Source organism: Dermacentor albipictus, chromosome 6 (genome assembly GCF_038994185.2).
Source record: "Dermacentor albipictus isolate Rhodes 1998 colony chromosome 6, USDA_Dalb.pri_finalv2, whole genome shotgun sequence".
NCBI lineage: Eukaryota > Metazoa > Arthropoda > Arachnida > Ixodida > Ixodidae > Dermacentor > Dermacentor albipictus.
This window is the reverse complement of record NC_091826.1, coordinates 74,507,322-74,530,313: the sequence shown is the minus strand read 5'-3', so window position 1 is coordinate 74,530,313 and position 22,992 is coordinate 74,507,322. Positions and strand designations below refer to the sequence as shown.

Below are 22,992 nucleotides of genomic sequence, written 5' to 3'. Positions count from 1 at the left end.
TTGTTTCCTTGCTAGGCTATTTATTATCTTTCTTTTTTGCATAATAAGCTTCAATCCCACTCTTACACACTCTCTATTAAGGTCCTCAATCATTTGTTGTATCTCGTCACCAGTGTTCCCGAACCGGACAATGTCATCCGGAAACCGAAGGTTGTCGAGATATTCGCCATTGAGGCTCACTCCTAAGCCTTCGCTGTTTAATAGCTTGAATACTTCTTACAAGTACGCAGTGAATAGCATTGAAAATCTTATCTCCTTGTTTGACTCATTTCTTTATAACAAACTTCCTACTTTTTTGTGGAGGAATATGGTAGCTGCGGGATCTGTGTAGATATTTCCCAATATATTTACATCAGCGTCCTGTACTTCTTGATTACGTAATGCCCTTATGACTGGTGGTATCTGTACTGAATGAAATGCCTTTGCGTAATCTATGAGAGCCATATAGAGAGGCTGAATGCTGTCTGCGGAATTCTCGATTACCTGATTGCTGAGATGGATGTTATCATTGTAGATGATCCCTTCCTGAAGCCAGCCTTAGTTGACTGAATTCCAGTGTTGCCCTTATGATGTATTGAAAATGATGGAGACGGGAAAGCCGGTGTAGAGGTCGTGTAAAAGTACTTTACCAGAGCCGTGAACGTGATGTCGTTGTCGTCTGTTTTCCTACCCGCGCGCTACTTCAGCGTCGTTTTCATCGCCTGGCACATAACCGCGGCGACCATGTATAGCATGTGGCATTTCCCCCACCTTTGAAAAAAAAGGCATCGTCCCGATGCCCTAACCTCCGCAGGCAGTGCACAGATGGTGCAAAGTTGAAGCCATTAGCAAAAGCATGGCTTCATACGAAGCACGTACCCGCCGTGGTTTCTCAGTGGCTATGGTGTTAGACTGCTGAGCACGAGGTTGCGGGATCGAATCCCGGCCACGGCGGCCGCATTTCGATGGGGGCGAAATGCGAGAACACCCGTGTACTTAGATTTAGGTGCACGTTAAAGAACCCCAGGTGGTCAAAATTTCCGGAGTCCCCCACTACGACGTGCCTCATAATCAGAAAGTGGTTTTGGCATGTAAAACCCCATATATTATTATACGAAGCACGTGCACAACCTCGGGCAGATGCCGCCGGCGTTTGGGGCAGTTATGACTCTCGGGGCAACTTTAAAATTTACATCACTGATGCGGCTCAGAACAGTGTAGTGCCCGAAGTATCGACGCAGGAACTTCTCACGTAGCCCCCGACGACGAATAGGAATCCAGACACACACCTGGTTACCGACGTTGTACGTGACGGGTCTGTGCTGAAGATTGTAGTGCCTGGCATCCTAGTTCTCTTGTTCTTGGCAAACGCGCAAACTTCCTGGCTCCCTCTGCGCGTTGCGTAAACTCCTCGGCAGCAGCGTAGTCGTCACCGCACCCGTGTTGCAGCATTGCGTCCAACATTGTTGTCAGTTCCCGGCCGTAAACGAGGTTCAAAGGTGTCACGCGAGTAGTCTCTTGGCGAGCCGTGTTATACAAAAATGTAACTTATTGCCACATGGTGTAGCAATCGGCGCAAGCTGTAGCGACAACTCCGTCACCGTATTTGAACGGTCGCCGAAGGCGCGCAAGGAAATCAGAGGTTTGGCGAGCATCCGATCGACGACCGCTGTGCTACCACTGCGGCGAAGCTGGTCATGTGTATCGGGAGTGCCCCTACCGACGACTCGGACTGCGGGGTTTTTCTATCGATTCACCTCGACATAGGTTCGGCCAAAGACCACCCGACATCGCAGAATTCCTTGAACAGCAGCGAATACCGGGACCATCGCAGTGGTAGTCATGCTCACCCTCACCGCGGCGATATTTCCCTGCTCGCGATACCACCTCCAGGACGACGCAAGCGCGATCACCAAGTCCACGCCGGGAAAACTGATGTCAGGGACTTTCCTAGGCGGGGCCACTGATACTCGACGCGCTCAAGACCTCCAATCATGCCGATCGCAGAATAACGAAAACACGATGACGCCAGAACCAGTTTCCGCGAACAAGATTTCACTGGACATACCTGTGTTGATCGACGGCAGAACAGTGAGTGCACTTGTAGATACCGGCACCGATTGCTCTATTCTTAGTGGAAAACTGGCGAGCGTTCTGCAAAAAGTTACGTTGCCATGGAACGAGGCACCAGTTTGTACAACAGGTGGCCACGTCGTCACACCGTTTGGTCTATGCACGGCCAGAGTAGAAATTCGCGGTGCGGCTTTTCTCGCCACTTCTCTGGTTCTACGCAAGTGTTCCCACGATTTCATCCTTGGGATGGACTTCCTCCGGGAATATGGCGCCATTATTGACCTCCGCGAGCGCTGCATCACTTTTTCGACACAAAGGGCAACACCGACCGACAAGAAACGTTTCCGACGCTTCCTGGGCCTTTGCGCATACTACCGGAGTTTCATCGGAAATTTTTCGAAGATGGCGGAGCCGCTGACTCGCCTCATGAGGGACGATGTATCGTGCGTCTGGTCCTCAGAGCAACAGACTGCTTTCACCGATCTTCGACAGCGTCTGGTGTGAGCACCATTTTTCGCCCACTTTGACGAAGAGGCGGACACGGAAGTTCATACAGACGCCAGTAACGTTGGTCGTGGTGCGGTGCTTGTACAACGGCATGAAGGTATTGATAGAGGGATCGCCTACGCAAGTCGCACACTATCGCGTGCAGAGACCAACTACACCACCAGGGAGAAAGAGTGTTTTGACGTTGTATGGGCGCTGGCCAAATTTCGACCTTAATTTTACGGCCACCCATTCAATGTTGTAACGGATGACCACTGGTTATGTTGGCTTGCAAATCTACGGGACCCTACTGGGCGATTGGCATGATGGAGCCTACGTTTGCAGGAATACGACGGGACCCTCGTGTACAAGTTGGGCCGCATACAAGAAGACGCTGACGCACTCTCGCACCTTGCCTTGCACTGCCCGTAAAGTGCAACCGCCTGTATATTGACTCAGCTTGTATACTCCAGCAGGGTATATGCGACAATTTGGTAAAATCTCCTCCCAGTTCTTGTGGTCGACGTCGATGTACATACTCATCATGTCTGCCAGAGTCTTATTCTTATTATAACGTTCTGTCAGCCCATTGGTTTGGGGATGACAAGCCGTGGTCTTAGTCGCGGAACGGTATTCAGAAACGCTGCCGTGAACGCAGTACCTCTGTCTGTTATGACCACTGCGGGAGCGCCATGCCTTAGGATGACGGGTTCGACAAAAAATCCCGCTGCTTCGGCTCCCGTTACCCGTTGGATAGCCCCTGTTTCGGCGTATCCAGTAAAATAATCTGTGACGACGGCTATCTTTCTATTGCCGGCAGTAGACAGTGGAAACGGACCTACAACGTCTAAGCCTATTTGCTCTAACGGCGCTTGCGGGGTGTGAACAGAATGCAGCAGTCCAGCTGCATTGCCATGTAGGGCTTTGCGGCACTGGCCGCAAGTCTGGATGTAACGTTTCACGACCGCCGCAAGACTCTGCCAGTAGTACTTTAGCCTGATTCTTGCCAATGTGTGGGCGTAGCTCAAGTGACCACACTTTGGCTCGTTGTGACAGGCATGCAGAACTTCGTCGCGAAGAAATACGGGATTGAAGAGTAGGTAGTTGGGGCCACTAATTGAATAATTCGTTTTATAGAGAATGTCGTGGCGCAAGCAAAATGAAGGCAGCCCTCTGCCAAATAACCTTGGCACGCTGCTGGTCCTTCCCTCTAAGTAATCGATAAGAGAAAACAGTTCTGCGTCCTCGCGTTGCTGGCGTGAAACTCATCACTGACACCGTTGTTTCACCGTTGTCAGTGATGACAACGGTGAAAGACCGACCATACAAATATGGGCGAAATTTCAAGACGGCCCATACGAGTGCGACACATTCTTTTCTGTAGCGCAGTAGTTAGCCTCCGTTCTTGATAACGTCCTGATGGCGTAAGCAATCACTCTTTCGGTGCCGTCCTGCAGCTGTACAAGCACTGCGCCAAGCCCGACATTACTCGCATCGGCATGAACAATCGTCGGAGCGTCTTCGTCAAAGTGTGCGAGCACAGGAGGCTTCTGGCAGCCGTTGCCGTAGGTCGCGAAATGCCCGTTGCTGATCTGCGCCCAACACGAAGGGGACATCTTCTTTGGTAAGATGAGTTAATGGCCATGCGACGCGCGAAAATTCCGCAATAAACCGTCGGTAGTAGGTGCAAAGGCGCAGAAAACGTCACACAGCCTTTTTATCGGATGGCGTTCGGAAATTAGGGACGGCAGAGATTTTATCATGCTCAGGTCGGACACATTCACGGCTAACAATATTATCGAGGAATTGAAGTTCTTCAATACGAAAATTGTACTTTTTCACGTTTCAAATTTAGACCAGCTCAGAGTATTGCTCCAAATACCGCCGTTAGTCGTTGCAAGTGTTCCTCGAGCGTGGCGGTGAAAACAATCACGTCGTCGGGGTACACTAGGGAGGTTTGCCATTTGAGGCCTCAGAGTACCGTGTCCATTAGTCGTTGAAACGTTGTTGGCGCAGAACATAAACCGAAAGGAAGCACCTGAAATCCGAAAGTCCGTCGGGCATCACAAAAGCGGTCTTCTCACGCTCTCGCTCATCAACTTCTGTTTGCCAGTAGCCCCTATTCAAGTCCATCAACGAAAAGTAACGTGCGTTTCGTAGCTGGTTGAGTGAATCATCGATACGCGGTAGCGGATAGACGTCTTTATTTGTGAAATGGTTGAATCTTCGATAGCCGACGCAGAAGCGCAGGCTACCATTCTTCTTTTTCACCAATACGATAGGTGATGCCCAAGGAGTCTTAGATGGCCAAATAACCCCGTCCTGAAGCGTTGTCTTCACTTGTGTTTGTATTGCTTCGAGCTCTTTCGGTGCTACACCATAAGGATTATGCCGAATTGGTCTGGTGTTGACTTCGGTGACAATACAGTGCTTAGTGAGCGGCGTCTGGCTAACTCTTGATGTAAATGAAATGCAGCTCTTCAACTCATCGATGAACACACGAAGGCTGTTGCGTTCGACGCGTGATAAGATGGGACCGACATCAGCCACAGGGGCAGGCATAGCCAAGGTGGACGCCGCATGCTGCACTCAGAGGCTGTCTTGTATTGGGGTAAATTCCTCGAAGTAAGCAACAGCCACGCCTTTAACGATGTCTCGACGTTCTCTGCTAAAACTCGTCAGTAGGAGTTCAGCATGTCCATCGAGTACATTAATCACGGCCCGGCCGATGGAAACGTTTTGACTCAGTACCAGTGCGTCGATGTGCGTACAGTGCGTACAGTGCGTCCAAATCCAGAACCTGTGGGAAAGTTGTCGCAGATCACAGGCACGAGGGAACAGCTTCGCGGTGGTAGCGTGACGTCGTCGTCGACGAAACATAAACGGGGTCGCTGGTGTTCCGTAGGGTCGACGTCGTCTGAGCTCGTAGAAAATGTAATGACGATGTTGTCGACGTTAATCACTGCACTATACTGTCTCAAAAAATCCATTCCCAATATAATTTCCTTGCATCAGTCAAAGAGAAGGACGAGGGTGGTGACGAAGGCTGAACTGGCGATTGCTATTCTGGCTGTGCATTTTCGAATCGGCGTCATCAATTCATCAATTGGCCGCCGGCAGTTCTGATGTTGGGCCCGGTCCACGGCGTCTTCACTTTTCTCAACCTGTTGGCCAGGTTTAGAATTTTCGAAAAATGTGGACCAGTATCGACGAGGGCGGCCACTTGGTGGCCGTCAGTGCGGACGACAAGATCGGCGCTTACAGCGTCGGTTACAAGGGGGTGTGGTTGGAGTCGTCGGAGTTTTATAGTCGTCGATTGTCGCCGATGGGAGCTCTTGGAAAGCTAGGTGGCTTGCAACCTCATCCCCGCAGATCGCTGCCTCGTAGTTTCCGCGGCGCGGGCTAGGGGACCATGCCCCTAGAGGCGTGAGGAAAATCGCGAGGGGTCGGTGGGGTGTAACGAGACGAAAACGGGGAACGCGATCGAGGCGTCGTTGAATTTTCCGGTCAGGTGTTCGTAGAATTGCCGTCACAGGTATGTGCAGCATCAAAAAGAGGGTAATTGCTGTTCGGAAATCTTGGATACCCGGCTGCGCGGTAGTGACACGCGTGGTAAACATATCCTGCTTCGCCACCCATGGAAGCATAGGAGGTCAGCGGTGTGCCACAACTCGGTCTTTTCGAAGCGGGTAGATGGCAGGGGATTCGCCGTAAGACCCAGGCGCAGCGATCGGCTATCGGCGATACGCCGTAGCAGGCGGCGGCTGTAGAAAATAGGGTGTCGAGGGTGGCGGCGATGGCTGCATCGTAGTGGTTGATGGTGTCAGCAGCATCGAAAAGGCGGGAGGTGGACGGCAAACAGCTTCTGCGTGGGTTAATCGTCGTGGCACCGCCTGCCATTTGGGTGACCAAAAGGCCTGTCGAACTTCCTTCTGAACAATTTCAACGACAGAAGCCACAGCTGGTGCCTTAGGAGAAATTCCGAGCTGCCTGATCTCCTCTCGTGCAGTTTCTCGGATGACTTCACGAGAGACGTGCCACAGTTCTCAGCTAGCATTGAAGCATTCCTCGAAAAGTTCTTGCGGTAATATTGGCTGTACCGCTGCTGTAGTGCACGTTCGATAGCGTTGGCCGCCTTAGTGAATTCGGCCATTGTCGCCGGTGGATTCCTCACGGGTCCGGCAAACAGTTCCTCCTTCACTCCGTGCAAGATATGGCGCAACTTCTTTTCTTCAGCCATCTAAGGGTCCGCTCTGCGGAAAAGGCGGGCCATATCTTCTGCAAAAATGGCAACGCTCTCGTTTGATTCTTGAATACGCGATTCAAGAAGGCGCAGCACGTTGTCTCTTCTGTCGCTACTAGTGAATGTCTAGCAGCCTTGTTGCGAGAAGCCATCCCATGTGGTGAAACTCCCCTCCCGGTTAGCTAACCACGTCAGCGCACTGTCTTGAAGAGCAAAATAGACATAGCCAGCTTTTTCTGGGAGCCTCAGTCATTATAACTGGGGACACGCTCGAATTTATCCAGCCAATCTTGGACATCTTCAAAAGCATCACCATGGAAACTTTCTGGGATCTTAGGATTCTGTAAGGTCAGCTACAATGGAGTTGCAATGGCCATGGCGGAAGTAGGTAGACGCGTTCCTGCAGGGTCCTGCAAAGAATTGAACTCGGACGTCAGGCCTAGCAGGCGGTGACTGTACCGGTGAACAGGGGTTTCGACGAACGAAGGTGATGCCGCGTTCGATGTATGGCTCCGCGAAGGAGTGCCAACCATGAGGCAATCCTACCCCTCACCTCCACCAGTGTCACTGCCTAGTAGAAGACGGGAAAGCCGCTGTAGAGGACGTATAAAAGCCCTTTATCAGAGCAGTCAACGCGACATCGTTGTCGTCTCTTTGTTTTTCTACCCGCGTGCTACTTCAGTGATGTTTTCTTCGCCTGGCACATACCCGCGGTGACCATATAGGATGTGGCAATATTTTACATAATACTTGAAGCAAGCTAATAGACCTATAATATTTCAATTATATTTCTCCTTTTCGTGGATTAGTATAATGTTTGTATTGTTCCAGTTCTCTGGCAGCCCTGAAGTCGTGAGACAGTTCGTGTCAAGGGCTACCAGTTTTTCAAGCATTATGTCTCCTCAAATCTTTTATCAAATTGGCGGTTATTCTATTCATAGTGGGAACAACACGAACAAGACGACGACAGAGTGAAAGGACACAGGACGAGCGCTAACTCACAACTAGGTTTACTGAAGCACCCATCAGGTATATAGCGACACAAGCGATGACATGGTCAATCCAGGAACGCGAAACCGGGACACGTGTATACCGAGCATCTGTTATCGTATCAAAGCTATCTAGGTACGTGAATTCCTGCTGAGAAAGCGCGATCGAAGGATCGCTAATGCATCATGGGCCCTAAGCATACTGATGCATCCATCAGATTAGTGTGGAAGCAGCGCACATTGAGCAAAAGGACTTCTCTTGTATTTTTGGAAGCGTACGGAAAACACCAGGTACGGGGCTTTCTGATCGTAGTGCAGGGTGTGCAGGACTTCTGACCGGCGTGCTGCAAGCACAGCGATCAAGTAGCTTGGACGGGCTGCGAAAAAGTTCATCGCCAGGACGTCATTTCGCAAGAAGAATAAAGAGGATCCGCGCCTAAATATCCTCGGGACAAAGTTGGTCTTGCCTTCCATGTACTCAGCAAGGCTTCTTATCTCGGGGACTTCTAACTGCTGCTGGGAAAAGTCGTCTGTGCTTATTGTTGCTAAAAAGGCGTCATGGTCTTATCATGCTTGGGCGGAGGGTCCACGGGAGTGCGAGGCAGGCAGTCGCCATGAGAATGTTTTTGTCCTGACTTGTAAATTACAGTGATGTCATATTGTTCCAGTCTGTAGCTCGACGGTGTCAGGCGTCCTGAAGGGTTCTTTAAGGTCGCTAGCCAACACAACACCTGACGGCCGCTTACGGCTTTGAACGGTCTGGCATATAGTTAAGGGGGAAATTTTGCTGTAGCCCTTATGATGGCCAGGCATTCCTTTTGGGTTGTAAAATATTTGCCTTCCGCTTTTGGCAGCAACCGTCTAGTGTAAGCTGCCACATGTTCAAGGCCATCTTTTCTCTCGACTAGGACGGCGCCGAGGCCCAGGCTAATGGCGTCAGTGTGGATTTCCGTATCAGCATCTTCATCGAATTTCGCAAGTAACGGTGGCGAATGCATGCGTCGTTTGAGTTCTTGAAATGCGCCAACCTGTGGTGTTTCCCACTTAAACTAGACATCGCAGCTAGATGTGTCAGTGATGCAGCGATGCAAGAAAAGTCCTTGAAAAAGCGTCTGTTGTAGCCGCACATGCCAAGGAAACTACGTACTGCCTTTTTACTAGCGGGCTGCTGGAACTTTGCGATGGTAGCTGTCTTCTGCAATCTGGGTGTACTCAGGCTTGCTGATGACGCGTCTCGGGAATAGCAGCTCTTCGTACACAAGGCGACACTTTTCCGGTTTCAAAGTGAGTCCGGAAGACTTGATTCTCTTTAGTACTGTTTCAAGGCACTTCAAGTGCTCGTCAAAACTTGCAGAAAAAACGGCATCATCCAAGAACACAAGGCTGGTTTGCCACTTCAACCCTGCAAACACCACGTCCATCACGCGATGAAACGCTGCAGGCGCCGAGCTCAGTGCGAATGGCATGACCTTGAACTAACAGGGACATAGACGAAGGCAGTCTATTCGCGATCCCGCTCATCGACTTCTATTTGCCAGTAGCCAGTCTTGAGAGCCATTGATGAGAAGTATTTGATGTTGCAGAGCTGATCAAATGCGTCGTCTATCCCTGAAAGGAGGTAAACGTTTTTCTTCGTAATATTGTTGAATCGACGACAATCGATGCAGAAATGTAGGGTTCCGTCCTTTTCCTTTACGAAGACTACAGGAGATGCCCACAGGCTTTTCGATGACTGGATGATGTCGTCGCGCAGAATTTCGTCGACTTGTTGCTTTATAGCAGCACGTTCTCGTGATGCAACTCGGCATGGGCTCTGGCGGAGTGTTCAAGCACACTCTTCGGTTAATATGAGATATTTTGCAAATGGCGTTTTGCGAATCTTCTATGACGTCGAAAAGGAGTCATTGTGGCGTCGGAGAAGACATCTGAGCTTTTCCTGCTTTCTTATGGGGAAATGTAGATTTATGTTGAAGTTTTGTTCGGGAACTATGGTCGTCGAGGTAGATGCCACAGAATCCAAGAGGACACACGCATTGCTGGTTTCCAGAATTTCCTCAATGTATGCGATCGTCGTGCCTCTGTTGATGCGCTTGAACTCCTTGCTGAAGTTTGTTAGCCACGTACACCTTCGTTTTTCCTCCGTGCAGTTGAGTGATCCCTCTTACGACGCAAATTTCATGATCGAGCAGCAGATCTTGGTCGCCCTCGATGACGCCTTCTACGGCTGCAATTGTTTCGGTGCTGAAGGAAATGACAATGCTGGAGCGGGGCGGGATGATGACCGGAGTTTCGAGCACACGCAAGGCATGGTGACTACGAGAGCTCCCGGGCTGTATCGCTTCATCTTCGGATAGCGTTATCGACTTCGAATTCAGGTCCATGACTGCGCCGTGTTTGTTCAGGAAGTCCATGCCGAGAATTTCGTCTCGTGAACACTGTTGGAGGATGACGAAAGTGGCAGGGTAGGTGGGGTCATGAACGGTAATTTTGACCGTGCAGATGCCGGCCAGTGTTATGATGTGTTCTCCAGATGTCCGGATTTCAGGGCCGTCGCATGGAGTCTTAACTTCCTTTAACTGGGCGGCAAGGGGTCTACTCATCACGGAGTAGTGGGCTCTTGTATCCCCTAAGGCAGTGATCGCGTGGCCATTGAGAAGTACTTCGAGGTCGGTGGTTTTTTGTCATAGGTTACAGCTGAGTCTTGGCGTCGGATCACGACGGCGTGGTGTTAACTTGTGGCTGGAATGTCGGCTCATCAGCCATTCTGTTTTCGCCCTAATATTTGCTTCTAGGCTTCATCCGGCTGGCGGCCTCTCGCTGACGTATTGTCGAGACGGACTTTTAGGCGTCTTCGTCGGGGGCGCAGGATCTTCGTCAGGTCGACGAACAGCAATGACACCTCCATCGGCTGCTGGTTTTAGTATTCCGAATATGGGCTCGCAGACCGGCCCCGGTCTGGGCCAGTGTATGGTTGGCGTTGCGGCTGACGGCGAACGGGATGGTCGTCGAGAACTCCACTGTGTGCCGGCGATGTAGTCGGTGATGTGTGGGCGCTCCCCAAGCGGTGGATACGGCGCGTTGATGGCGAACCCCCGTCGCAGTTGCAAGTCGCGGTATGGGCATCGGCGGTACACATGGCCGTCTTCCCCGCAATTGTAGCAAAGCGGGCGGTTTTGGGGCGTTTAATTGGTCGCCAGGTGAGCGAGGTGGCAGCATCTGGCGACAGAATCTCGGCGTCAGGGTCGCCGGCGCGGAGGCGGAATCTAGCGGCGGGCGACGGTGGCGTATGTAATCGCTTCTGGCTGGGGCTGTGGTGATGGCGGTTGCACTTAAGTAAGCCCAAGTGATCGCTGAACTTCCTCTTCGACGATGTCGGCGATTGAGGCCATTTGAGGCTGCGACCTCGGGCAGAACTTCTATAGTTGCTCTTCCACGACCACCCTGATGCTCTCGCGCAAGTCCTTGGTGCCGACTGGTTGAACATCGGCGTAGTTCACTGGCAGCGTGCATGGGTTGAACTGCTTGTTCCTAATTTGGAGTGTTTTATCGATTCTTGTAGCCTCGGAAGCAAATTCAACAAGTGATCTGGGCTGGTTGTGCACCAACCAGGCGAGGAGCCTTTGCTTGACACCGCTGATCAAGAAGCAAACTTTTTTCTCTTCTGGCATGTCGGGTCGGCGGTCTGAACAGGCGAGTCATCTCCTCCGTGAAGACCACAACGCTCACGTTGGCAAGTTGAACTCAGGCTTCTAGCAGAGCTTCGGCATTTTTCCTGCGCATGACAGTTGTTAAAGGTCTGCAACAGGTCCCATATTGTCGGAGGCCATTCTCGGTTCTGAAACGACGTTCTGCCTGTGTCTTCTAAGGGGAAGTATACATGGCGCGGTTCGTTGTCGGAGTCCCAGCTGTTGAATGTGGCGGTTCTTTCGTAAGTCTCAAGCCAAGTATGATCCATGGAAGGGTGGTGGCTCCCTGGGCTATTGCAGCAGGATGGGGGACGCTGGGGCTGCCATTGGAGTTCACTTAGCGACGATCTTCCTGGTTGTCTAAGGCAAATGCCCGTGGAACGGGGTCAGTCCTTGCCACCAGCGGCTACCTCTCCGGTTCTTGGCGTCGATGATGTTGTCTTTCGAGTTCGGGCTTGGGGGACGGCTTTGTGGGGTGTCCCGTACATGAAAGCAAACCACCTCCACGAGATGCCACGTAATACTAACGGTAAGGAACACAGCAGCAATACTGTGAATGACGAAACTAACTTTTATTAGCCGAACCTGGGCCCACCAAAAACAGACTACACTTAATGTAAAACGATAGCGGCGAACACACTCTAAAAACTAGGAAGGGTATCGCAGGAGTGAAACGGCCAGTTCACTCTTTAAAGCGTCGTTTTACTCTCGCAAAATGTCGAGGAGAGTGAAATGCATTGTTCACTCTCTCACCAAGGAGAGAGTAAAATGTGCTTTTCACTCTCCCCTTCAGAGAGAGAGTAGAATGCCCGTTCTACTCTTGCGGCAATAGAGAACAATATATTTCGCTAGAATGGCAGCTTGGGCTTGTTGGTTTTCCATCCTGCTAGTAACAGCGCAAAATGTAGACAAGGGACGAGACAAGAAGACACCACAAGCGCTGGAAATGTATTTCGCTAGAATAGCAGCTTGGGCTTGTTGGTTTTCCATCCTGCTAGTAACAGCGCAAAATGTAGACAAGGGACGAGACAAGAAGACACCAGAAGCGCCTGTGGTGTCTTCTTGTCTGGTCCCTTGTCTACATTTTGCGCTGTTACTAGCAGAATAGAGAACAAAACGTAGCGTAATCTTCTGCTTCAACTGTAGGTGGCTGGCCCCGAACATGGCAATGTTTCATTCATGCACGCTGAGCAAAGAACACATCGTTTTGCTTCTAAGAGAACAGGCCGCCGCAGTTCAAATGGAACGCGTAGCGAGCGCTCTACTTTTTCACTCGGATTTGCTCCACCGCGCGCGCGCGCGCTCAAGATCGCGGAACAACACAGCGCCGGAGAAAGGTGATCCGCAGCGCGGCAGCACAGGAGCTGCCAAGGGAGGTCGTGTGGCAGCCATCTCGCGTCGCCACGAATACACGACAGTCGTTCGTCATGCCTTGGATATAACAGCAAATCCCCCACGGTAAGTGAATTCTAACTTAGGTGCACATTCTCCGTATATGTCATGCTATCGCCAGGAAGTCGTCGCTGCGCTTAGCCGACGCGATTGACAAAGGACTAGGCATACGCGGTGTGTCTCTCGATGTCAATCGCAAAAGCTAGTCGTCGCGATAACTGCATGTGATTTTATCACTTTGCCGTTGTCCGGAAGAGCTTTAAAAATCGCAAACGCTGCCAGAACTATGGTATGTTCAATAAGACACCGGGCGAGAGGACGCTTAAAATGGTTCGTTCACCAGCCCGTGATTCCGAGCCTATGCGCAGCGTGATTAGCGTGCGTTTTGTGTGTTTGAATTTATTCAGTTTGGCAGTCTACTGTGTACGGAACGCTGTTGAACTAAGGAATCACATAACAGAAGGCGTCATTTTGCTGGCAGCATGCTTTTTTATAAGTAAACCGCGCGCTTGACGGTGTCTCGCGCAGGGGGAATCTGCGACCACTGAAGTTACGTGCAGCACCAGTGCTAGTTAGAAACTTTGCCGCAGCCATTCAGCTGCATGCTGCAAGAGGTCAGTTGGGGGCGTTATCTTGAACTTACTGAAAACGCATGAGGAATCTATTTTTTATGCTGAAAAAAGTATAAACCCCATATAAGCGATCTTGCGCGCGGCAGCTACAAGCGACGCGATGAAGATGGCTGTCGCGTTCGCTCGTCGCCTACAAGTCGTACTCCGTGCGAGCGACGATATTGAGCGACGCCTCCCCGGTGTTGCCGTCATGAGGGCTGCAATCATGCGTGACGCGTGCTTTAGTAATTTACGTTGATGTATTTTACGATAAAAAGTAGCATAAAATATTTCCGGAGGTATTGCCGTAGGTTCTCATCCTTGCACGTATAAAAATTGAATCATTTGCTCGTTCCGCGCGACAATCGGTAGTATTTGAGCGATGTATGTACGTAGTACATCCAGTTCCGGCTTCGCGCTATTGGCTAGTCGCTCATAGCACTTTCGGGCGACCAGCGATGATTTATAGATTTCCAGAACCGAGCAATCTGTTCAAGCGACGGCCCGTTTTGTCGCTCGTCGCCGTCGTGCACTAAATCGCTCTCACAGTGTTTATCCCTAAGACAACTGTTTTAACGCGATAGCGTTAAGGAGCTCGTGTCGCAGAAAAGCCGGTGTCGTCGGCGTCGGTGTCGGCGGCGTTGACCGTGAGCGATAAATCACGGCAGGCGCTTCATAAATAAAAAGCAACTTCCAAGATTGGCCCGGTGGGAATCGAACCCGGGTCTCCGGAGTGTGAGACGGAGACGCTACCACTCAGCCACGAGTTCGATGCTTCCAAGCGGTGCAAACGCGCCTCTAGTGAATGCGGTGTTGCCTTCGAAACGAGCCGTGGAAAGTTATACTGCGGTGTATATCGGTAATTATGAACATGTAACGTACAGAAGTCACAATTACACGAGTTGCGAAGTGCGTTTCCGCTGCATTTCTTCTGCGCTTTCCGCACACGCAGAGCCATCTTGCGGCAAACACAGAAGACCCCCTCCTCTCAATGTACGGCGCTGCCCCGACAGGAGGCGCGCCGCGCGCGCATTGGGACCGCTGCCAGGCGCGTCGCGGGACTCCCTCTCCCCTGACGACGCTTCGCCGTGCTCCCGGTTTAGATTACTATCTATCTCTCTGCCCGTGCCGATCACGACGTTTGGCTGGCGTAGATCGTTTCCCCTCCGAGACACCGAGTTCTTTGGTTCGTTTCTTTCGCTCAGGCGCACGTTTCGTTGCCGCGGCGAACGCTGCGTTGCTCGACGCTCACCGCGTGATAGGTGGGCGCTAAGTCCGATGCGGGGCGCATCGTAAGTGATCGCTGTGCCGTAGCGCATTGTCTTATACCCCTTGGCGGGTCGACGGGAACGCTGTCGCGTCCCACTCTTGAAGGCGAAGCTTAAGCGTCCTCCAATTTTTTGCTCATGTATTGAAATGGTGTGATTATAGGTGGGTCTGGTTTTGTCTCCTGTTGCGGTTTTCGTGCACGGTGCGAAACTGAAAGGATGCTTATGTCTACGAACTTGGTGAATCGTCGAGCAGCTAGTTATGCATCGGCATCGAATATAACGGCTGCTCTGTGGAAATACAATTGCAAGGGCGCTTTGCATACGCTTATTGTTTTGGACATGCCTGTGCATTTGCTAATATGAGTTGGCGTGTCAGAGTTATGTCATTTGAATAGCTAAATCAGCCTTACTCTGGGGGTTACAAGCGTAATGTGTGCATTTTGCTATTGCATGGCAGATCAAAATGTGTTTATCGCTTGAAGATTTTTAGTATAGAAATAAAATATCAAAATAAAATGTTGCTTTAATTCCGTGTTACCAGTCTGTCGTACACAGAACAATAGGTTGGTGTAATAAGCTAATAACTGCGGTTTAACTGCAACTTTTACATGCCTTCAAGAATCTAAAATGCTAGATTTCAAACTGCAGCAGCAGTCGGCTCTGTCAAAAATTAACTCCATTGCGCACCTCGTACATGAAAATAAGTTCACGCCTTTTAGTAAGCTTAGATGCAGGCCGCAGTGAACTTTCTTGTTAGTATTGAAATGTGGGTAAGCTTGCCATAACAAGCCTTGTGGCCCTTTTTTATAGGCACATCCATATATCCATTGAACTGAAAAACAATATTTTCATCCCTACTGAGCATCATGTTTGTAGCTATAATCCTCAAATTATGGCTTCAGCAGTGGCACAACCAGGGATTGTGCGGGGCGCACACTGGGCACGTGCTTAGGATGTGTCACAAGTGGTGTTTGTGATACACCAGACTCATGACAGACCTATGATGTCTGAAAATGAGCAATATTCTATTCATTAGCAGGAGTATTCTAACATTCGTGCTGAACGAGGATGAACTGTCCGTTATTTCTTTTTTGTGTAAATCTAAAATTGAAGTTAATTTAGCAGTTGACTGTTGCAGTCATTTGGATGTTTTGCATGCATTTCACTAAGAAGACTAAGAGCTAAGACTTTCTTTTATTGCCATGGCCTTGACTGTCTTGATGTTGTTTTGCACCATGCCCTTGTGTTGACTTTTGCATACGATATTTTTCAGGCACCCGCTTTATAGAACACAAGAAGCCAGCTGCAAGGACACGAGGATGTGAAAAAGCCAGTGCACCGTGACTACACGTAGTGCAGAGGAGCGTATGCCAAAAAATCTAAATACATTGGCATGCAATTTGTACAAGAAAACTAGTATGTGGGTATATTGGGTGTACTATTTGAGCAAATGTAAACAAAATCAAGATACAGTATGTTACACCAAGATGAAAATTCTCACGTGCTCCAGGCAGTTATCTTAACGTGGTATACTTATGTAATGTCTCCGATTGGAAAGCCAAATCAAGTATGCTCTCTGTAGCCAAACACATAGCAGCAAGTGTCATTGAAAAGTTAGAGATGTGTTTTAAAAAAGCTGATTAGTTCTGAGAAATGACTGCTTTTTGTCTTGCCTCTCAACAGATAGATCCATGTGATAAAAAAATAGTTGTACAATGAAATTGCATATTTGCTTAGTGACATGATACATACTTGCAATGAGCACGGTGCCTGTGTTTACTATAAAAAACAACAGCCCATGCTTGGTTAGGTTAGGCCCACTGCAACATACAGGCATGGGTGATTGGTGCTTTTTTTATTTCTGTGTCGGGAGGTTTATTGACGTGCGTATAGGTGCAATGGCACGCAGTATGGCTAGTACAAAAAAAAGGGGGGGGGGGGCAGATATATGTAGCTCACTGTACACGACACAGTGCAAAGGAAATCCGTGTTCAGCAACTATGTTAAATGCCATGTGCGTAAATTTTACAACGCTACTCATTCGAAGGGCGCACAGGTGCATATTGAAGAAAAGTTTTCCAGGTTACATGATTTAGTGCGTAATTTACACTAATTTTGCTCTAACCACAAGACATAATAATTTGAATATACTGCACGGAAAAACCTAGAGCGAATTAAATTGTGTGTCAGTTTCGTGTGTATACATACAGTCTTTCCCATGCATTAGGTTTTTCGCGTAATGCATTACTAGTTGACAGCCTATCTTATCATGTGTACTCTGTTTACAATACAGTTGTTTATTAGTTTACTCATAGCTTTGCAACTTATGAAATGCCGGTGTATATATATTTTCAACATTTGACATAACCCTGTATGTTTTGTAGGGACAACCCAGGATGTGCATTTCTCAGCACCCCGTCAACTGCCAGAAGTGACTCGAACACAGGCCACCAGTAAGTGGACATCAGTTGCAATTTCACATTGTGCAGTTGGCTGCTGCCTTTACTGAGGCTTTTTTTTTAATGAGATGGTGGTGTCGTTCTAATGAACATTTTGACCACAAAGGTGCGATCATATCTCACAGAGCCATATATGGTTGCTATTCTCTGCGAGGGACGTGTTCTCATGTTCGTGAAATATTTATGTTTGGCAGTATTGTCGCCCAATGAGTCAGATATAAACACTGTAACTCGCCACTGCCGGCAAGTAGTTGCGAGAAACACAATATATTATGACGCTGTAAAGTTATTTCATTAATTCGAAGGAAAATTTTGCAGCAGGAAGAAAGGTTGCTATTCCAGGTAAACATGTCTTTTTCTCACAAGTTATTTAACCAAACTGTGGATGCGCGAAATTCATGACTTATGAATAGATTTTAATTCATCCTTTAGTAATGCTTCTAAAAGAGACTAGAAATAGCATGTGACTACCTCTCCAATCAGCAGATCATACACATACAGTCATAAGTGGTAGTTCCATGCAGTCTCACACTCTATATAACCTTTCCCTTCAGCAGCATTGGAACTTGCGGCTGCGTTTTCAGAAGGAGGAGTGCACTTGGCACTGTATATGTATGTGTGAATTCGGTTTTCTTTGTATGTGTCGGCTCACTGACACAAACAGTGCAAAAATCAGTTGTACCTTGAGGCTGACGACGCCTTCTGGTGCTAGCAATGCGGCACTTCATATTCCATAGTACTGCATGACATTTAAATCAAAGCTAGCACATGAAATGATCAAGAAAACTAACCGCTGTAATGGCTGTTTTCCTCAAACAAAGCTTGTCCCATATGGCCTGTGTTAATCTGAGCTCTCCACCGATGTTTCAGTAGTATTATCCCTTAGTGAGTGAGAGATTGAGGGCAAATAATTGTGTTAGTGTTTAAATCGTGTCCTAATTATGTGTATTTATTGCAACAAAGTTGTCTAGATTACTTTATTGTGTAGTGTAAAGCTTATGAAAACCATCAGCAACTACTGAGTTGCTAACATGCACATGCATTTGTCACTATACAGGTGGCACTCGGCTGTACCACTGCAGTGCTGCGGAAATTACCAGCACCAGCGGCTTTGCAACAGCTGTTTCACAGCATGTTGGTATGTGCTAATTTATAGCTATTTTGGGATGGGCTGGTATTATGGACCACTGCTACTCTGTGCTGTGACAGATCCATATGATAAGTGATGTAATGGGGACAGCGAAAACCTGTGAATGTTTTACTATGGTACATAAAAAGGCTCTCCTTTTCGTCACTTGAGCAGGTGAGAAGAGCATGCAGGCACTCCTGAATGTACATATATTTCAAAACATGAGACACACACACACACACACACACACACACACACACACACACACACACACACAAACACACACACACACACACACACACACACACACACACACACACACACACACACTTAAACTAAATGCAGAGACATTCCATCTTTCATTTTGAATTGACTTGTACAGCGCAAAAATACAAAACAGACCACAGAGAAGCCCGCATGTTAACAGGTTTGATACACGCAATAATTCCACAGATTTAATACTTCAGGTGTGCTATTTTACGCAAGGGGGAAGGGAAAGGGTAGAAAACCAGAAAAAAGAGTGGAGTGGAAAAGAAAGGAATCGTGCCAAAAAGCATGAGAAACATCGTGCAGCCAGGATCGCCAGCAGGACATTTAAAAAGCACTTATAAAATTACATACAGGGAAACCTTACTTATTGTTTGTTTCAATCAACTCAGATCACATGCAGCCATTACTGCAATCAAGTTGTTTCCTTATGTCATGAGGGAATGATGTGGGCCCAAAAAACTGTTTAGAGCTGAAGGATTATGTTCCATGCTAGCCTCATTACCTGCTTTTTATCATATTGTTATCAGCTGCTTATGTTAGGGACAAAAAGTAAGAGTACGAGCTTTTTCCTGATTCGCCATTCCACACATCTTTGTGACTAATGTACTGTACATGCAGATGATCCATAGATGAAAAATATTCAGCACAGTGGAATCTCATTACAAGATACACTTGGTTGTAAGAGACATCTGAAAATGGTTTGGTTGGTTTTCCAATGCTTGCCACTTTAACAACACTGTACACAAGAGACACCTTTGTTACCAACGACTTTTTAAGTATTCGCTACTTCGAAGGGACACAACCCAGGCACATTCACTTCATGCACCTTGTGTGCCCTGAAGGGCGTAAAGATCACGCAATCCTCACACAAGTCAATTGCGCATGTCTCTTAAGCATGAACTAGAAAAGGAGGGCAACGAGGACAGTGCAGGGCAGAAAGTGTCGACAGTTGAAGCTGACGAGCGTCTAAGAGCACCTCAAAGGCACTGCGAGCAACAAGGCTTGCAAAGTGAAGTGTTTAACTTCCAGAAGTTAGGAAGGAAGCTAACACAATCTACAGTCACTAAAAAGCTGTGAATGTTTTCTTTAAAGGGCCCCTAAACCACCCAGGTTGAAATTTAGTTGCGGTGTTGCAGTTGTACATGTTAAGGCAACGAACACGTAGCCACGAGAATTTTTCCTAAACGGTGCAGTAATGGTGGAGCTACGTGTTTGATTATCGAAAAGTAGTCCCCGCTCATTTTACTCTTTGATCTGGTACACGCCATCTGGACAGTATCGTCTTTTCCTCGCCTAGTACACCTCCAAATGTTACGGGACAGGCCATCACCAACGAGCTCTGTTGCTGCCACGCAGGCCCGTCGTCCTGCGAGGGGTGGCGCTAATGACCTCGCAAATGCAATGGAACTGTATGGTGACTCTAGTTGAAGAGCCTCATAGGGAGACCCTTCTGTTGGCGTTTCTGTTCTTTGCCCCCATTGGCTGCCCACAATGGAATCGCGAGCAGCGCGACGAGGAAGAAGGAGTGTGTATTTGCTTGCAGGTCTTGCCGGCAGTCGCACTTTCGTTCGACCACTCGACAGCACCGGAAACTGGTGACATCATCAGAGACAGCCTGGTGATGTCGGGACAAACTGGGGGGTGCAGGATAGGTCCAGAGAGGCGCACGGGGTCGTTTTCTTCATATTGTGCTCCCACAGGTGCTACACACTGTGGCGTTTGGCATCGTCAATTGTGACGGCATTCTGATTTTGATGCGCACGTTTACTTGAAATGTTCAAAAAATGTCGAGAAGTGGTTTAGGGGCCCTTTAAGCCACCCTGAGCAATTATTACTTCAGATATATCTAAACATACTTTAGTGATGATGCATAATAAAGTGATCTAGTCTGGCTCCTCAGTGTTTTAAAATTTTTGGTTTCAAGAGACATGTTTCCCGTGCCTCTTAAGTATCTCTTCTAATGAGGCTTAACTGTAATGTACACACACAATTGTGTAACTCCTCCTGCAAGTAATATTCATTAAGCCTGGTCACTGATGTGCAAAGCTTGTGGTTAAGTTTTGATGTCCATACTGTTTAGAGCTATGTTTATTAATTCAGGCTGTTCTTATTGATTCTTTGATGCAGGAGAGAATGCCTACGAAATTATTGGCCCTGATGACGAGAGCCCTCAAGGGGCAAACGACATCTCTGTTGCAGAAGTGAGCCCGATACCACCTGAAGTTACCATGACAGGTGGCACGGCAGCAATAGATACAGAGACGGCCATGTCTACTGCAGCTGCAACAGTGTACGAGGCAAGCAGCAGTGTGTCAGCATCAGCAGCAGTGTCAGAAGGAACCGCACCACGCCTGGTAGAGCAACATGTGTGTTATCACTGTGACTTAATTGTAGTGCATACAACTCATTTGCTCAACATACAAAAGCTTTTCACCACGACTGTGAGCCAGTGTTCTTGTGCAGCAAGTGCAAGACTAAGTTAAGTGTTATAACACAGTACAAGCATCACTTTAAGATATGCAAACATATTACAGTTGTTGCCTCCCCAGCCAGCCCACATAGCGACAACAATGTGGAACACATGGTGGGACACACCTCTTCCCCATTAGAAGATAGTAGAGACTGTCAGTGTTGTTGCTAGATTAACTGGTCTTTGTAGGCAACTAGAAGGACAACACAGGTGTCATAAGATTGTTGTTTATGTTGTTGTTGAAGAGGTAAAATAGAAGTTTGATGCAGCTGAAGTGCCAACTGATATTGAGCAAATCAAAAACAACCACCTGAGAAAGCAACACTATCGAAATTTGTGTATCTATGTGCCGCCAACTCTGGTAAGGATGGCATAGGACAGAAGTGTGATGAAAATCACACAGACACTGCTGTTCCAGCACTGGTCACAGTGAGCAGTGACTTGTAGGGCAAGAGAGTGAACTGAAACGAACATTATGGCATAGTGTCATGCTCCCATGTGACCACTTTCCATGTTATTTTGCATGATACAGCTCAACCTTCAGAAACGAGACTGCAACTTGTCTGTAAAAAGTTTTCACAAAAAATTATTCATAACACTATTAACACAGCAGTATCTTCTTTTTTTTTTGTGGGTTCGAGGTTCCCGGGTGTCCATTAATGCAAAAATTGTGGAAAAAAAAACATTTGTCGTACTTACACCTTTTTAACAAGTACGAGGGGGACAGAACTTTTCTAGTCATGCATCTTCATCATACTATCAAGTTTTTAAATGCCTTTTATAATTATTACTACCAGTTATACCTGAGTGCATTGTATGCATTTAGCAGGTGTAAAATCGGGTCAATTGGATCAGATGCCTTATCTGCAAGGGAGCCCTATATTCAAGAAATGTGAATTAAAATAGATACGTTAGAGACGCAGTCTTTCAGCACTTTATTGCGTGTGGTTTAAGCATTGCTCAATACTTTTGTGGATGGCAGTTTCAACCGGTACAGCACTGCGATTTGTCAAGGTCATGTGTCTTCAAAGCGGTGTTTACCATTTGTGTTGATCTGTTTGTGTGTTCATAGAGCAAGTTTTTAATTTATTTTTTTCCGCATTCTTGTGCTTGCACTAAGCTTTTATAAGGCAGTTACAAAATGGGCGTCACTGTAACGAACTGTGCTGTTGAGCTTACACTTGCAAATAATAGTGTTCAGATGGCCGCACTTCTGTGTAGGTGCACCGATAGCTTTGTGTATGTTCTCATGTTTGTATAAAGCTTATATAAGCTAGTTACAAAATGTATATCACTAAGCATTGTGATATTCTTTAAAGAACTGCTTGGTTGGTTTTACACTTGCAAATTAGTATTGAGGAGGTGGTATTTCCATGTAGGCCCACTGCTAGCTTTCTGTGTGCTCACGTGTTTGTATTAAGCTTTTACAAGGGAGTTACAGCATGTACGTCACTAAGTGCTGTGATACTTTTAAAGGACTGCTTTGTTGGTTTTATACCTGTGAGTAATAGTACTCGGGTGGCACTAGTCATGTGTAGGTACACAGGGACCATTTGTATACATTATGCTCATGTAAAGCAGTTACAAAGTGTGTCACTAATCACTGTGATATTTGTTGAAGAATTGCTGTGATGGTTTTACACATGTGAATAATAGGGGTCAGGACACAGTACTTGCAATGTATAGTTGAATTTATACAGTGCCAGGACATGTGCTGTATATGTACCAAAAGAAATGTATGTCATTATATTGTTGTGATCATTACTGTTTGGATTTTATTAAACTCTAATAACGTTTTTTCTTGTATCTATTGAGGTATGGCAATTCGTCATGCAACGAAACTCAGGACCGGAACTTGTGCCTACAAATAAACAGCTAATTTAAGAGTATACTGCTCATATTCTGCGAAACCAGTTTAACAAATCTTGTACTAC

The 22,992-nt window shown here is 47.7% G+C and overlaps 1 protein-coding gene and 1 long non-coding RNA gene across 3 annotated transcripts in view; one reads left to right on the top strand and one right to left on the bottom strand.

Moving 5' to 3' along the window:
• The window catches only part of LOC139061210 (calcium-activated chloride channel regulator 1-like), a 272,282-nt gene that overhangs the window by 174,979 nt on the left and 74,311 nt on the right, over positions 1-22,992 (bottom strand). The gene's annotated exons all lie outside the window — the stretch shown is intronic.
• LOC139046919 (uncharacterized) lies at positions 12,803-22,947 on the top strand. 2 transcript variants are annotated; one of them, XR_011506986.1, is made up of 5 exons: positions 12,803-12,914; positions 16,004-16,150; positions 17,115-17,183; positions 18,247-18,327; positions 20,716-22,947. It is a non-coding gene; the product is annotated as an uncharacterized lncRNA (long non-coding RNA). The 2 variants fall into 2 exon arrangements; XR_011506985.1 differs by having other exon boundaries at positions 16,004-17,183.